Source organism: Rana temporaria, chromosome 8 (genome assembly GCF_905171775.1).
Source record: "Rana temporaria chromosome 8, aRanTem1.1, whole genome shotgun sequence".
NCBI lineage: Eukaryota > Metazoa > Chordata > Amphibia > Anura > Ranidae > Rana > Rana temporaria.
This window is the reverse complement of record NC_053496.1, coordinates 75,017,595-75,031,923: the sequence shown is the minus strand read 5'-3', so window position 1 is coordinate 75,031,923 and position 14,329 is coordinate 75,017,595. Positions and strand designations below refer to the sequence as shown.

Here is a 14,329-nt window from a genome sequence, read left to right as displayed (position 1 = left end):
ACAAATCACAGCAACAGAAGGAATAATGTGGTTTATCGCAAAAAAACACAACACACAGAAAATAAGGCACAAGCAGACAGGAAACAGCTTCCAATGTTCTACTTCTTTACGAGTCTAAATTCAGTATTTACAACAAATTAGAAACATTTCCAGGTTCCACAGGGAAAAAGGTGAAGGGCCAAAAAAAGAGAAGAGCAAGGCAAAGGTCAAAAAGCAACCAATAAGAAGGTTAAAATGGGTTGTAAAGGTTTGTTTATTTTCTAAATAAGCTCCTTTAAGCTAATGCAATGTGTGTTCACTTACCTTTTCCTTCAATTTCCCTTCTAAATGTTTTTTCCCCCCTTTTCCTGAATTTCTTACTTCGTTTCTCATCAGTAAGCTTGCCCCCATCATCCAAGCCGTTCGGCTGGGGGTTAGTCATCGTGCTCGCCCCCTCCCTTGGGACTACATCCCTGCGGGGAGACGCTGTGAGAAATTCAGACAAAAAAATAAAAACATTTAGAAGGGAAATCGGAAAAAAAAGATAAGTGAACCAACAATGCACTAGCTTAAAAGGGACCCATTTAGAAAATGATAAACAAACCTTTACAACCCCTTTAAAAGCGGATGTTCGCTCAAAAAAAAAAATATTAAAAGCCAGCAGCTACAAATACTGCAGCTGCTGACTTTTAATATTAGGACACTTACCTGTCCTGGAGTCCAGCGGCGTCCGCAGCAGAGGAAGAGCGATCGCTCGTCACTCTGCTGCCCCCCCCGCCATCCTCGATGAGGGAACCAGGAAGCGAAGCGCTCCGGCTTCACTGCGGCGCATGCGCGAGTCGCGCTGCGCCCGCCGATTGGCTCCCGCTGTGTGCTGGGAGCCGAGTGTTCCCAGCACACAACGGGGGGGGGGGGGGGGGCGACGGGACGTGACGCAATGCCCGTCTTTTGCCCGTGAATGCCGGGCCGGAAGTGGGTGCAAATACCTGTCTTTAGACAGGTATCTGCACCCCCCTCCCCCCTGAAAGATGTCAAATGTGACACCGGAGGGCGGGAGGGTGCCGGTCAGCGCGACTTCCCTTTAGGGTGGAGAACCGCTTTAACACACAACTATAAAAACCCAAATCCCTTTGTTGTCTGCTGCTGAAAAAAGGTGCTACAATAGAGAAAGTGCTTTCTCGCAGCGGGTTTCATACACAGCTTTAGATTCTTTGTTTTAGATTCTTTTTGTTTCTGGCATGTTGAAAAACAGAAATTACCCTTAAGCTGGCAATGTTTGAATCGGTCCCTGGTTGCACCAGCCAACATTTGAGCCATGTATGGGTTAGCTGAATGTACACCCAGGTTGAGTAAATGAACTTGGGTACAACCAGCCTGTCAGATTTTACATGCAATTATTGCTAGTGGCCAATATAGTAACCAGCAGTAATCACTGTGTTCTCCCGGCAGGGACGGCTACCCCCTGGGAGAACACAATGGCTCCACGGGAAGGCTGCAGGATAGAAAAACCAATCTGTCTATGGCTGGCTTTAGTTAAAGGCCATCTAGAACACAAGTATGACAATTCGATATAAAGTTATCTCAAATGCTTGAGGACATGCGTTGAGGATACCGGTCAGATGCTTCTAAAGGCCCGTACACACGATCGGATTATCCGACTGGAATTGTGTGAAGGCAGGGTTTTGTCTGAAAATCCGACCGTTTGTATGCTCCAGATAACAATTGCTAATGTCGGATAGCATGCTTTCAAATTTTCCAACAACAAACTGTGTGATGTCAGATGATTATCAGATTGTGTGTACACCTGTCCATTGCAAATAAAATCCAAAGTAAAAACACGCATGCTCAGAAGCAATGCTAACCATAGCACAACATTAGTAGAAGTTGCCCAAAGGGTGGCGCTAAAGAGCTGAGAAACCACACCGTTTCGTATTTGTTGGCTGACAACGTTTTGCCATCTGTACGGAGAACAAGTTCATGGCCTATGCCCTTCGGACAAAAGCATTTACCTCCTTCCCACTCAAAATTAAAGGTCTCCTTTGAACATGGAAATTACATGGCTTGCATAAGCGTTTACCCCTTCACTATATATTAAAGTGTTGCACTTCCAAAATTGCAAGTGTGATGGTGAAAAAAAAAAGAAAAAAAAAAAAAAAAAAAAAAAAAAGGTAAAAAATACCAAATAAACTCATAATTTCAGGTTGCAACAGTGCAAAATGTATAAAAAAAAAAAAAGGCTACAAAGGGTGTTCAGGGGGAGGTATACTTTCGAAAGCCACTCTATGGTATGAAGTTCCATGACTTTAAAAATGTATGTAAAAAATAAAAATAGGGGAGCTAGGTTTAATTTCAAGATGTCATTTGAGTAATTAATCATGCTTATGCAGTAAGTAAAAGAGCAATATAGCATGCACAATAAGCCAGTCACTAGTTTCTAATTCCATCTGTCACTGGCCCGAGTACAGCAACCAGACGACCAATTGGTTGCTATGGCATACTGAGCAATGCTCTTTACCCCGATTTAATAAATTAACCTGGCTTTGTAGCAACTACACACATTTTGTGGACTGTAAAAACAGTTGAGAATGTCTTCAAAACAGCATAGCTTACCCGATTTTAACCCTGCACTGCCAGGCCAATTATTTTTTTTCATTGACTGAACAGAAGACCCTTTGGGAAAAAAAAAAAAAAAAAAAAAAAGGCATTGGGCCACAGTTTAAATCTCATCAAGCTTCTATTTTCCAAAAACACACTAGTATTCAAGTACAACTAAAGGCAGTTACTCAAAGTAATGAAAAACATCCCATGACTTTCTCAGGCTGGGCCAAATCCTGACTGAGCCGAATGTCTCACACGCGCCCCCTTCCAGGCACTGTAGCTCACAGTGGAAGGCAGTGCTGCCAATCCAGGAATTAGGCAGGTCTAGGTGTAGCCAGGTGTGGACTAATAAGCTACAGGCTTGTGAAACAACTGCACCAGCTGCTGTAAAAGCTTCTCATCTCCCCTGTAGCACAAGAAAGCACAGGTGGCAACCCTGCTTTGAATTCAGGAGCAGTGCAGCATCATGGCCATACCATCACAGGAAGCTGCATTAGGTGGACTTTACTGCACAGGAAGCTGCTTTACTGAGAGGGTCAACAGGTATTTCTGGGATGTTGCAGGAGGATTAAAGTGTTACTAAACCCAGGACCCTGCATTCACTATATCTGGTCTCCCACCATACACAGAACATAAAACAGCGTGCGTCTCCTCTGTAATGCAGTCTGTTCGGCCGTCTATTGTAAAAAAGCCCTGCCCTCCTCCTCGTCTGTATGTGATCGAGGAACACTGATACAAAGCTGGGAAACTGTATTAGTTTTCCGCCTATCACAGGCCAGGAGGCGGCGGGGCTTTTTTTTTTAATGGACGGCCAAACAGACTGCATTACACAGGAGACACACGCTGTTTTACGGCTCACTCGAGTACAAGCTGAGTGGGGAGTTTTTCAGCCTAAAAGAAAAATGGGCTGAAAAACTCAGCTTATACTCGCGTATATGGTAATTAAATAATAAAACTCTGAGGCACTCGAAAACTGCCCATAAAGCGGACGTTTTAGTGCCGCAAAAGCGGCGCTTTTTTTTTACGTGCTTCCCATTTATTGCAATGGACAGATGTTTTTGAGGCTCTTTAAGCTCTCCAAAGATGCTGCTTTCAGGATTTTTCACTGCCCTGCCAGCGCACCACCCCAGTGTGAAAGCATCTAGTGATATTAAAGGGAAGCAGTTTCCAGGAGCTTTTAATGCACTTTTTGTAGTGTGAAAGTGCCTGAAAAGCGCCTCAGTGTGAAAAGGGTCTTAGCCATAGGGCATCTAAAGCAGGGCTCAAGTCCTGCGGGAATGCGTGGGAACGGAGTGCATGCACTTTTTCACAGCAGGAACTCAGTTCCCTTTGCAGGCCGAGAGCAGCCGAGCCGCCCGAGCCAGTCCTTCACTATGCGGCGATGCCCAGCTCGAGTCACTGTCAGGAGCAGGCGAACCTTAATAATCCTTTGTTACTGGCCGCTTCCTGTATATGGATTCATCGGGTAGTGTGCGGGTATTCCGTCACTTCCTCGATGCCGCAATGTCTCCTGAGAGCTTTTGTCATTGTTTCCAGGAGACATTGCGAAGGTCTGCCGCGAGTTATCGCGGGATTTAGAAAGAACTTGCGGTTTCGTAATTATGCATATGAGCGTATCATTTTTTATTTTTTTTTGGTAGGGGAGTGGATCTTGGGTGGGAGTCCCCACACTTTTTTCCCCAGGACTTGACCCCTGATCTAAAGGCATAAGGCAACTTTTTCTCCCCTTGTAGGCACAATCACAACTGTTTAGTCTTCAAAAACTCCCTGTAAAAAAAATAAAAATGGTTGTTACAGTATTACACTTTGGAGAATCCTAAGGGAAAGTCTGACTGGTTGCTATGGGATTAAACTAAAAATACAGCTCAGCCACGAAGACTCGAGCTGAAATGAAAATTGACTTAAAATAATTCAACTATCCCCTTTGCTTCTGCAAAGAGATTTATCCACATAGCTTTTTTGCCGCGACAAAGGGGGATGGGGGGGTGGGAAGCTCTGCTGAACGGTCCTCCTCACGAGCGGCTGGCCCTGGACTCCCTCAGACAGCTCCTTAAATAGGGATTCTCAACATTCTGGAATGTTCCTAAATGTCAGATGACCCTATCTGACCTATCAGGTAACCTTAAAATCCCAAATTTTCCCCAGTAACCTGGCTGACTTAACCAATCCCTGCCTTTCCCGCCTAAAGGACCCTACTGACCTATCCTGGCCTTAGCCTTTACCCCTAGCAACAGCTACCATCTACCAATCCCTGATGTTCCCGCTCAAACTGGCCCAGAAGGTGACTTGAAACTACCCCTGCCAGGAATCCCATAAGGAAAAGGGGGGCCTTGAAACAGACCTGTCCCCTTTTCCCTCCATTCTGGGTAACAGGCATTTCTTCCACAGACACTAATTAAAAGGAAGCCAATGGCTTTCCACTAAAATGTTTTCAATAAAAAAAAATTATATTATATATTTACATATTTTTTTTTCTTAGCATATATCCTAATTTGAGTACTGAAACTTCTAAACCCAATGGTCATTGGTTTAATAATACTTAGTATATATGTTTGTTTTCAATATGCAGTGCCTACAAAAACAACGCCTGCCAGAATTACCAATTACCGCAAGTTGATACCGGGGACTAACTCTGTTGCTTCTGTATTCTCTCTAAAATACTGTAAGCCTTTGAAAGCTTTGACGAAAGGTGATGGAGGTTGTTGTAGAATTCTTCTAGTTGGAATGAAAGCCTTCTATGAAAGACACTGGTTTATATATCACTGTAGGCTCCCTTTGGATCTCGGCTGTCTCTAGAGCTGCTTTGTATTTCAAACTTACGCTTATCAAGACCCGCTGAGAGTTCATCTGAATCCCTGTAGGGAACTCGTAGCAATTCTTACAGCCGTCCTCGTCTGCTAGTGAGAAGCTGCCGTTTCAGGCTGACAAGTCTCTCTTATCAGTTGGATAAACTTTGACAGGAATCGGTGAGGAAAAACGGAGAATGTGATGGATTTCGCATAGCTAGATATCATCAGACTGCTAGGCCCATTATTAGAAAGATGCAATAATATTCCAGGTAGCAAAGCAAAGAAGAGCACATTTCTTTACTACTATTTATTGTGAGGTATTCTTAATTGGCTGACATCTTCACTGGTGCAGTCGATATTTTTACAGCATATTATTATGTATTAGTATCCATGTAGAAATTGACTATTGACTCAATTGCTACAAGAAATTGTGACCTGGCGCCCGCCGGTAATGGAGGCCGCGGTTTTGCAGCCTCAATTACCGGCCGTCGCAGGCCCGCCGCGATCGCGCAGCGGGGGAGCATGGAGGCACAAGATCCTGTGTCTCCGTGCGCCCCCACATCCCCAGCGCGATCGTGGTGGGCCCGCGGCGGACGGGAATTGAAGCCGCGGTCTTGTGAAGTCCCAGTCTACCTTCTGTGACCTGGCGCCATTTGGTGGTGGCCCTTGGCATTACAAGTAAAACCAGTTCTAATGTGTAATTTTTCACTATTTTCACTGCCATCTCCTTCCCTCTAATTAGAACACCCAAACATTATATATATATTTTTTATTCCAACACCCTAGATAACAAAATGGCGATCGTTGCAATACTTTCAGTCATACCGTATTTGCGCAGCGGTCTTGGAAAAAAAATACACTTTTTTTAATTAAAAAATAAAAAAAAAAGTAAAGTTATCCCAATTTTTTTTTAGATTGTGAAAGAATATTACGCAGAGTAAATTGATAACCAACATGTCACGCTTCAAAATTGCGTCCGCTCGTGGAATGCCGACAAACTTTTACCCTTTAAAATCTCCATAGGCGACATTTAAAAAAATTCTACAGGTGGCATGTTTTGAGTTACAGAGGAGGTCTAGAGCTAGAATTATTGCTCTCGCTCCAACGATCGCAGCGATACCTCACATGTATGGTTTGAATACAGTTTACATATATATGCGGGCGCTACTCACGTATGTGTTTGCTTCTGCGTGCGAGCTCGTCGGGACGGGGCACGTTTTCTGGCTCCTAACTTTTTTAGTTGGCTCTTAGATTCCAAGCAAATTTGTCAAACCCTGGTGTATATGTATATATATATATATATATATATATATATATATATATATATATATATATATATATATATATATATATATATATATATATATATATATATAAAAAGATCGCGATAATGATCCTTGACGATTAATCGTGCAGCTCTTATTTTTTATATTATATATATATATATATATATATATATATATATATATATATATATATATATATATATATATATATATATATATATATATATATATATATATATATATATATATATATATATATATTTTACACACACACACACACACACACACACACACACACATATATATATATAAATAAATAAGAGCTGCACGATTAATGCACGATTAATCGTCAAGGATCATTATCGCGATCTTTTTCCGTTGCAATTCTTGACACAGGGTTTTACGATTTTTTACATTAAAATAATTTTCTCTCTGCACTTTAGTATGCAAAGAATTTCCTGTCTGCTCTCTGCCAAAAGTCAGTCTGGGCAGCCTGCCAAGTCTTAAAAACATTCTTTATCAGTGGAAAGTTTAAACATTGTATCACTTCAAAGGAATAAACTTCTGTATGTAAATTAGAGAATGTTTAACCACTTAAACACCAAACCTTTTTCTGACAGCTCTTTTCAAGTTAAAATCATTATTTTTTTTGCTAGAAAATGACTTAGAACCCCCAAACATTATATATTTTTTTAGTAGAGAGCCTAGAGAATAAAATGGCGGTTGTTGCAATATTTTATGTTGCATTGTATTTTCGCAGCAGTCTTTTTAAATGCAATTTTTTGGGAAAAAATTACTTTAATGAATTAAAAAAAAAAAAAAAACTAGCCAGTAAAGTTAGCCCATTTTTTTTTGTATAAATGTAAACGATTTTACGCCTTGAGAATCACGATCTTCATTATAAGCAAAAAAAAAAAAAAAACGTGATTCTCATTTTGGCCAGAATCGTGTCATACTTGCCTCCACTGTAGTTTTGCAGAGCGGTCACAACCCCTCTTCTGGGGTCCAACGGTGACTTCTCCCCGCAACAGATAACCCCCTCTAGGAAATTCTATTCCGAGGGGGTTACCTTGTGGGCACGCTCCCGTGTCACACTCGGCGTCCATAGCCACCAAATGTATAACTTGGCCCCGGCGGCCGCGTCATTGGGATTTGATTGACAGCAGCAGGAGCCAATGGCTGCGCAGCCATCAATCTATCCAATGAAGCGCCATCTCCACTGCAGAGATCGCTCAAAATAAGGAGAAAGATTACATAGTGCAACCCCGAATACGTATATTAAAAACCGTATTTGCTAAGCGTATGCGCACCTACACAAATAAAAATCATAAAAAGCAGTATTCTTCTCAACACCCCCCCCCCCCATTTCAAAATGTAATCTCTCACCCCACTTCCAGTTTCCACATTACAAGGAGATGGCATCATTGGCTCACACCGACGCGTTGGGTCACTGGTCACGTGACTTCAACAGGGAAGATTATGGCACCGGGGGTAGAGATATGAACATAGCAGGAAGGTCTCTACTAACCCAGAAAACTGCAGGACAAGGGGCACAGTGACATTAAGTGCTGTCCCTTGCATTTTTTTAAGTCTTCAAATAAAGGCGAAAACATTAGGCACTTCATGTATTGTAAACGTAATGCCAGATGCAGACAGGGAATTTTTTTTTTTTTTTTTAACCACTTGACAACTGGGCACTTAAACACCCTTAATAACCAGACCAATTTTCAGCTTTCGGTGCTCTCACATTTTGAATGACAATAACTCAGTCATACAACACTGTAACCAAATGAAATTTTTGTCCTTTTTTTCCCACAAATAGAGCTTTCTTTTGGTGGTATTTGATCACCTCTGCGGTTTTTATTTTTTTCGCTATAAATGAAAAAAGAACGAAAATTTTGTAAAAAAATGAATTTTTCTTCATTTCTATTATAAGATTTTGCAAAAAATGAATTTTTCTTCATAAATTTGGCCTAAAATGTATACTGCTACATATCTTTGGTAAAAAAAAAAAAAAAAAATTTGGATATTATTTAGTCTGGGTGAAAGTTATAGGGTCTACAAGCTATGGTACCAATTACTGAAAATTGATCAATTTGATCACATCTGAAGTACTGACAGCTTCTCTCATTTCTTGAGACCCTAACATGCCAGAAAAGTACAAATACCCCCTAAATGACCCCTTTTTGGAAAGAAGACATTCCAAGGTATTTAGAAAGAGGCATGGTGAGTTTTTTGAAGTTGTCATTTTTTCCCACAATTCTTTGCAAAATCAAGGTTTTTTTTTTTTTGGTTTTTTTTCCACAAAAGTTTCATATTAGCAGGTTATTTCTCACACACAGCATATGCATACCACAAATTACACCCCAAAACACATTCTGCTATTCCTCCCGAGTATGGCGATACCACATGTGTGAGACTTTTACACAGCGTGGCCACATACAGAGGCCCGACATGCAGGGAGCACCATCAGGCGTTCTGGAACACCCAGACCAATTCTGACATTCCTCTCCTACATGTAAAAATCATCATTTATTTGCTAGAAAATTACATAGAACCCCAAAACATTATATATGCTTTTTTAGCAAAGACCCTAGAGAATACAATGGCGGTCGTTGCAACTTTTTATCGCGCATGGTATTTGCACAGCAATTTTTCGAACGCATTTTTTTGGGAAATAAAACAGTTTTGTGCTTTTTAAAAAAAAAAACATTAAAGTTAGCCCAATGTTTTTGCATAATATGAAAGACGAAGTTACGCCGAGTAAATAGATACCCAACATGTCACCCTTCAATATTGCACACGCTTGTGGAATGGCGCCAAACTTCGCTACTTAAAAATCCCCATAGGTGACGTTTTAAATGTTTTTACTGGTTACATGTTTTTAGTTACAGAGGAGGTCTGGGGCCAAAATGATTGCTCTCGCTCCAACGTTCGCAGCGATACCCCACATGTGTGGTTTGAACTCAGTTTTCATATGTGGGCGGGACTTACGTACACATTCGCTTCTGTATACGAGCACGCGGGAACAGGGGCGCTTTAAATATTTATTTTTTATTTTTATTGTTCATTTTACTTAATTTATTTTAGTTTGACACGTTTTTCCCCAAAAATAAATGTTTTGATCACTTTTATTCCAATTACAAGGAATGTAAACATCCCTTGTAATAGGAATATAGCATGACAGGTCCTCTTTACAGTGAGATATGGGGTCAATAAGACCCCACATCTCACCTCTAGGCTGGGAAGCTTGGAAAAAAACAAGAAAAAAAAACAAGAAAAAAAACGATCCTGGCTTCGATCGCAGCGGTGAGTCAGAAGAAGCACCGGAGGGCGAAGGGAGTGGGGACGTCCCTTTTTGCCTCCCGTAAGAACGATCAAGAGGCGGAACAGCCGCCATGATCGTTCTTATGGTGTAGAGAATCGCCGGCTGAAAAAAATGATATCTGAATGATGCCTGTAGCTGCAGGCATCATTTAGATATCCCTGCACAAAGTCAAGGACCTCATGACGTGGGCGGGAAGTGGTTAAAACACATTTTTTTCCCCAGAGTATTTTCTGGGTATTGCAAAGTATTGGCCGGGGTATTGCAAAGTATTGGTGTGGGGGTATTGCAGAGTATGGTGCGGGGGTATTGCAGAGTATGGTGCGGGGGTATTGCAGAGTATGGTGCGGGGGTATTGCAGAGTATTGGTGCGGGGGTATTGCAGAGTATGGTGCGGGGGTATTGCAGAGTATGGTGCGGGGGTATTGCAGAGTATGGTGCGGGGGTATTGCAGAGTATTGTGTGGGGGGTATTGCAGAGTATTGTGTGGGGGGTATTGCAGAGTATTGTGTGGGGGGTATTGCAGAGTATGGTGCGTGGGGTATTGCAGAGTATTGTGTGGGGGGTATTGCAGAGTATTGTGTGGGGGGTATTGCAGAGTATGGTGCGGGGGTATTGCAGAGTATTGGTGCGGGGGTATTGCAGAGTATTGGTGCGGGGGTATTGCAGAGTATTGGTGCGGGGGTATTGCAGAGTATTGGTGCGGGGGTATTGCAGAGTATTGGTGCGTGGGGTATTGCAGAGTATTGTGCGTGGGGTATTGCAGAGTATTGTGCGTGGGGTATTGCAGAGTATTGTGCGTGGGGTATTGCAGAGTATTGTGCGTGGGGTATTGCAGAGTATTGTGCGTGGGGTATTGCAGAGTATTGTGCGTGGGGTATTGCAGAGTATTGCGAGTGGGGTATTGCAGAGTATTGCGCGGGGGGTATTGCAGAGTATTGCGCAAGGGGTACTGCAGAGTACTGGCAGGGGGTACTGCAGAGTATTGCGCGGGGGTATTGCAGAGTATTGCGCGGGGGTATTGCAGAGTATTGCGCGGGGGTATTGCAGAGTATTGCGCGGGGGTATTGCAGAGTATTGCGCGGGGGTATTGCAGAGTATTGCGCGGGGGTATTGCAGAGTATTGCGCAAGGGGTACTGCAGAGTATTGCGCGGGGGTATTGCAGAGTATTGCGCGGGGGTATTGCAGAGTATTGCGCGGGTGTTTTGCAGAGTATTGCGCGGGTGTTTTGCAGAGTAATGCGCGGGTGTTTTGCAGAGTATTGCGCGGGTGTTTTGCAGAGTATTGCGCGGGGGTATTGCAGAGTATTGCGCGGGGGTATTGCAGAGTATTGCGCGGGTGTTTTGCAGAGTATTGCGCGGGTGTTTTGCAGAGTATTGCGCGGGTGTTTTGCAGAGTATTGCGCGGGTGTTTTGCAGAGTATTGCGCGGGTGTTTTGCAGAGTATTGCGCGGGTGTTTTGCAGAGTATTGCGCGGGTGTTTTGCAGAGTATTGCGCGGGGGTATTGCAGGGAAGGCAGAGCATTGCAGAGTATTGCGCAGGGAAGGCAGAGTATTGCAGGGGTTAATGCAGGGATGGCTGAGCAGGGATGGATGGATCTGTGACTGCAATAGTCACAGATCCATCCCACACTGCTGCTGCCATCCGCGCTCTCCTCTCACACTGTACCGATCGGTACAGCGAGAGGAGGGAGGAACCGGTGACTTGTCCTGAATGTTCCCCTATGGGGGAAGTTCCTCCACTCACTGCGCAGGCGCAAACTTTCTGACGGAAATCCCCGAACCTCGCCCGGCAGCCAGGCTCTTTCCTTAACATCCCCGTGGATTGGAGGATGTTAAAAAAAGAGCCAGGAGGCCGAGCGAGCGAAGCGAGCCGTCCGAGCGAAGCGAGGACGTGAGGCCGACTGGCCACTTTCCTCTAAGTCCACGTCGCCCTGGATGCCGGCCGCCGTTCGGGGATTTCCGTCAGCAAGTTTGCACCTGCGCAGTGCTTGACGGAACTTTCCCGATGGCTGGAACCAGCTCAGCGCATCAGTTCGCGCATGCGCTGGAACTTCCATGATACATGGAACCAGCACGTCAGATCACCGGCGTCATCAGATGACGCCGGTTTGTTTACCTGTGGTCGCGCCGTCATTGGACGGCGCGATCACATGGTAAAAGACCGGCGTTGCCGGTCAGTTACCGTGATCTGTGTAGCGCCGGGTCTCATAGACCCGGCGCGCACAGAATTTTCTGTGTGCGCGCCCGAGGCGGCGCGCATTACTGCTTCTGGTGGGCGCCGTTTCAGAACGGCGACCCCCAGTTAAGCAACCACCTTGCCGCCGTTTGTAGACGGCGGCTGGTGGTTAAGTGGTTAAATGACTCTCCGTAGGTTTAAAAAAATAAGATAAAACCGATCTGCCTTAAATACTCGCTTTGATTTAGGATTGGTCTGGTGCAGTACCTCTTCCTAGCTACAAGATTTTGTAGTACATGCAGTATCGCTCAATCTGGAAGCCAAAAAACAGATTGCGGTAAAAAGCCCCATAGTTCATTGTGACCAGTGACCGGTTTCCAAATCACATAAGTGACCCTCACTCTTCAAAAGGATGAGCAGCCCTGGAGTAAGGGGTGATCAGACAGCTTGGACTTTATATTGCTCGGTTTCTGTGCCCACAATGTCTGGCCTGCTGTATTTATTGTAGTCGGCACTCTAATCTTGGGCATTAATATAATTTTTCAGCTGCGAATCAGGTTTCTATAAAAGGTCAGAACACAGATTTAAAAAGTTACTGTAAACTTCAATGGCTGATCCGCACCAATCTAAAATACCTTAAATTTCCAGGTAAATTTGACAAAAGGGACAAGTGATCTATTGAAAACAGCCTCCTACAATACAAGTTTATGATTGGCCGATTTGTATCACAAAAATTGTAAGAACAGTATTCTGGCAATCCCATCACCAACAGCTCATAGATTTTCAACATTTTTCTGAGGAAGCGGTGCAAGGGGGTAGGTTAGAAGAAAAAAAAAAAAAAAAAAAAAAAAAAAAAAAAAAAAAAAGGTACAAATGGGTATATATCAGAACACAAACTGGAAAAATATGCTCTGAAAACAAAGCCACGTGTGATTATAATTTAAAGAGACTCTGTGAATTGATCCACTTTCCTTCCGATCAAAGGACTTCAAAGAGGTAATAAATGCAGTTTATGACCTTGTGACAAATGTCATGACATGCGCCCGATAGTGTATTAAAATTAAACTTTCTCTTTAACCTTAATTTATTATGTTGTCCACATAGATAGTTTGCCAGCTGAATGAACAGATTGCAAAATAGCAAATGTGACACCTGAGAACAATGCTAACCAATGAGGTCATGATTCCCAATATTGGAGACTGCCAGGAGGTCAAGAACCTCCTGATTAAGTCACCAGCCATGCTGAGAAAGTAGCTATGGACTTGCTACTAGATTAATTGTAGCATGTACTATATCATATGCTTGCATAACTTTGAACATTTAAAGAAAAAAAAAAAAAAAACTTTGGCAAGAGGAAAACATTTAATAAAAAATAAAATCTTTGAATTTTCTTATCCTCCGATTTTATTTTTGCTGAACACACATGGTCTATTCTCTGCCCACTTTAAGATGTATTCATTAGAAATATTATTTTATTTATTTTATATATATATATATATATATATATATATATATATATATATATATATATATATATATATATATATATATATATATATAAATAAATAAAAATACAAATTTGTTCTGTGATAATGAGGCAAAACAAATCTAAAAAGTTCTCAGGCGATATTCTCTGCAGACCCAGAAAGTATGAATGAGTTAAATACAGTAATATAGCCATTAGATGGCGCTGGCAAACAAGAAATAAGTATGCTCTTCAGCCCCGTTTAGTGACCACAATTAGGTATTTTCCACATTCACACATTAACCACTGCCTGGCCTATAGCAGAATGACGGCCGGGCAGTGGTTGCGTTATCCTGAATGGACGTCATATGATGTCCAGCAGGACAATAGCTGCCACACACCCGTAAGGGCGCGCATTGCGGTGATCGGTGGTGTGTTATGTCAGTCTCGACACACCGCTACACCAATATCGGTAACGAGAGTCTGACGGAGGCTCTTTACCATGTGATCAGCCGTGTCCAATCACGGCTGATCACGATGTAAACAGGAAGAGCCGTTGATTGGCTTTTCCTCACTTTGACAGATGTGAGTGGAGAGCTGATCGGTTGCTCTCCTGACAGGGGGGGGTCTGCGCTGATTGGTCTCCCCCCCCCGTCACCAGTATCTCGCCCAGGACCATCAGGGTGGCCATCCACACTGGACCACTAG

The 14,329-nt window shown here is 43.0% G+C and overlaps 1 long non-coding RNA gene across 1 annotated transcript in view; it reads right to left on the bottom strand.

The window, feature by feature from the left end:
• Positions 1-427: 427 nt before the first annotated feature.
• The window catches only part of LOC120947080, a 39,875-nt gene continuing 25,973 nt past the window's right edge, over positions 428-14,329 (bottom strand). Inside the window, exon 3 of the long non-coding RNA XR_005750819.1 lies at positions 428-465. This is a non-coding gene — a long non-coding RNA (uncharacterized LOC120947080). The remainder of the gene's footprint in view (positions 466-14,329) is intronic.